Source organism: Coregonus lavaretus (assembly GCF_964263955.1).
Source record: "Coregonus lavaretus genome assembly, chromosome: 10".
Taxonomy (NCBI): Eukaryota; Metazoa; Chordata; class Actinopteri; order Salmoniformes; family Salmonidae; genus Coregonus; species Coregonus lavaretus.
In genome coordinates, this window is record NC_139997.1 from 44,622,320 (window position 1) to 44,626,295 (window position 3,976).

Consider the following 3,976-nt stretch of genomic DNA (forward strand, 5'->3'; position numbering starts at 1 on the left):
GGTGGATTACCCAAGGTCAATTAAATGCACTTCTTTCAAAACAGAATAAAGACTTAATCCACACACTGAGTGTACAAAACATTAGGAAAACCCTCCTAATATTCAGTTGCACCCCCCATTGTCCTCAGAACAGCCTCAATTTGTCAGGGCATGTACTCTACAAGGTGTCGAAAGCGTTCCACTGGGATGCTGGCTCATGTTGACTCCAATGCTTCCCACAGTTGTGTCAAGTTGGCTGCATGACGTTTGGGTGGTGGCAGATCTTGACACAAACTAAGTGTGCCTGGCATCTACTACCATACCCCATTCAAAAGCACTTCAATCTTTTGTCTTCCCAATTCACCCTCTGAATGGCACACATACACAAATCATGTCTCAATTGTCTCAAGGCTTGAAAATCCTTCTTTAACCTTTCTCCTCCCCTACATGTACACTGATTGACGTGGATTTAACAGGAGACATAAATAAGAGATCATAGCTTTCACCTGGATTCACCTGGTCATTCTAGGTTATGGAAAGAGCAGGTGTTGCTACTGTTTTGTACACTCAGTGTATATATAAGCATTATGGCCAATATACCACGGCTAATGGCTGTTTTTAGGCACAACATAACGCAGAGTTCCTGGATACAGCCCTTAGCCGTGGTATATTGCAAATATACCCCAAAACCCCAAGGTGCCTTATTGCTATTATAAACGGGTTACCAATGTAATTAGAGCAGTAAAAATAAATATTGTGTCATACCCGTGGTATACGGTCTGATATCTGGAGGCGAAAGAAACGCACACCTGTTTAGGCGAGGTGCTGGCTAGTGGAGTAGAACACTTGAAAAATAAAAGGAGAGCCTCACACTTCAGGAGCTCAGATGCAATAATTTAATACCAACGTTTCGACAGACAAGCTGTCTTCATCAGGGTATAATGACAAACAATGCGGGTCACTAATTTATATAGTTTGGAGGGACACACGTGTCTGTAATCGTGGCCGGGTGTGGCTTGATGTCATTGGTTGATTTACATATATAAATAGAACATATAAAAAGCATGAATGGATAACATACGATCATAGATACAATTTGGCTACATAGACCTACAAACATTTACAATGAATAGCAAAATCACAAGAATCACAAGAATGGCTTCAGATCAAAGTCTACGTTGAGAAAGAAGGGAGCAAGGGTCTTTAAATTAAAGATCCTGGCAGCCTTTCTTTTTAACAATAAACCCTCCTAGGGAGGGTGACGTGTTCGATGCCGATATAGCGAAGGGACGAAATAGAGTGGTTCGCAACTGGATACGGCAAGTTTTTGCACCTAATGGTGCTACGATGCTCACTGGTTCTTACTTTTAATTAGCGCTTCGTTTTACACACATAATTTTTACCACAAGGACAAGTTATAAGATAAATAACTGCCTTAGTGGAGCAAGTGATAACACCTTTGATTGGGATCTGTTTCCCTGTTTGAGGGTGTTTGAAGGATCTACATTTGTAAGTGCCATTGCATTGAGCACAGCCATTACACCTGTAGTTTCCATCCGTTAGAGGCACAAATAAACATTGCGCAGGGGTATTTTGGGGTGGTAAATCAGAGTTTACCAATTGATCAGTGGCAATTTTAGCATGTAAATCTTGGTGGGGCCAACTCATATATTTTTATTTTCATGCATACCAGCAAAGCCACTACACAACACAACACTAAACAATACATTAATTGCACTATAACGGTGACAAACGGTGCCCACAAACTGTTAGGGCCTGGCTTTAGGGCAAACTGTTTTTCAAGGGAAGCGGGTGACATCTATCAGCCCTCAACAAACTGTTACGATCAGTAGGTTTCCTGTAAAGATCAGTGTATAGAACATTATCCTCACACAAAATCAAAAGATCAAGGAAACTGATTTGACCTGTGTCAGATTGCATAGTAAATCTCAGGTGCTCAGAACAAGAGTTAAGAAAATCATGGAATGCCTGGAGCTGTTCTGCATCACCCCACCATAAAACAAAAATATAATCAATATACCGTTTCCAAATAATGTTAGGCAAAAAAACATTTTTGAGAGGATTGAGAATTGAACGTTTCTCCATGTAACCCATGTAATTTAGCATAGTTAGGAGCCATAGGGGATCCCATAGCAGTACCCTTCGTCTGGATAAATAAATAGTTTAGAAACATGAAATAGTTATGTGTGAGTACTATGTCAGCCAATGTTAAAATGCATGCACTGGAAGGTAATTTATTAGGGTCACGTTGCAGAAGAAAATGTTCCATGGCTTCATTACCGCCCTCGTGTGGAATATTGGTGTATAACGACTCAACATCAAAAGTAACTAACAAAGTATTCTCAGGGAGAGGATCAAGAGATTCAATGATAGAGATCATACTGCTGGTGTCCTTTACAAAGGACTTTTTGGAAACAAACCACTCTATTTCGTCCCTTCGCTATATCGGCATCGAACTTGTCACCCTCCCTAGGAGAGGGTGTGACTTTTACAATTTATTGTTAAAACGAGAGGCTGCCTGGATCTTTAATTTAAAGACCGTTGCTTACATTTTACATTTGACATTTTATTCATTTAGCAGACGCTCTTATCCAGGCTCCCTTCGGTCTCAACGTAGACTTTGATCTGAAGCCATTCGTGTGATTATTGTGATTTTGCTATTCATTGTACATGTTTGTAGGCCAAATTGTATCTATGATCGTATGTTATCCATTCATGCTTTTTATATGTTCTATTTATATATGTAAATCAACCAATGACATCAAGCCACACCCGGCCACGATTACAGACACCTATGTGTCCTTCCAAACTATATAAATTAGTGACCCGCAGTGTTTGTCATTATACCCTGATGAAGACAGCTTGTCTGTCGAAACGTTGGTTATTAAATTATTGCATCTGAGCTCCTAAAGTGTGAGGCTCTCCTTTTCTTTTTCAAACAGTCTGATATACCATGGCTTTCAGCCAATCAGCATTCAGGGCTTGAACCACCCAGTTATAATGGGGGATAATCCCATCTATAGCCTCACATTGACTTACCAAGTCATACTAACCAGGTCTGTCAGTATAAATATTTGACGAAGGGTCCCGCAACGTGAGCCCCTCAGTAGTCCTAATAGTACTTCTGAGCTAGTGAATAGAATGGGACAGGGTCAGGTGTTTGTGGCACTGCTGAAATACTGTGATGACGGCTGGACAGAAGCTGATGACACAGTAGTTTTCTTTAGCTATCGTGACTACCTAGGAACTGGTGTGTTGTAGTTCCATGACACTTAGATCACACTGATATTGTCCTTCATGGGGCTCAGGCTCACAAGTTAATAGTCACCTGCACATGCTAGTAAATGTACACAAATCCACTGGGTAGATTTTTGGCCAATTCTCATAGGACGTCTACCAGGCAAATTAATAATGTACACTGAACAAAAATATAAACGCAGCATGTAAAGTGTTGGTCCCATGTTTCATGCGCTGAAATGAAATATCCCAGAAATGTTCCATACGCACAAAAAGCTTAAATCTCTCACATTTTGCGACACACATTTGTTTACATCCCTGTTACTGAGCATTTATCCTTTTCCAAGATAATCCATCCACCTGACAGGTGTGGCATATCAAGAAGCTGATCAAACAGCATGATTATTACACAGGTGCACCTTGTGTTGGGGACAATAAAAGGTCACTCTAAAATGTGCAGTATTGTCACACAACACAATGCCACTGATGTCTCAGGTTTTGAGGGAGAGTGCAATTAGCATGCTGACTGCAGGAATGTCCATCAGAGCTGTTGCCAGACAATTGAATGTTCATGTCTCTACCATAAACTGCCTCCAACATGGTTTTAGAGAATTTGGCAGTAAATACAACTGGCCTCACAACTGCAGACCATATGTATGGCCTCATGTGGGCGAGCGGTTTGCTGATGTCAACATTGTAAACAGAATGTCCCATGGTGGCGGTGGGTTTATGGTATGGG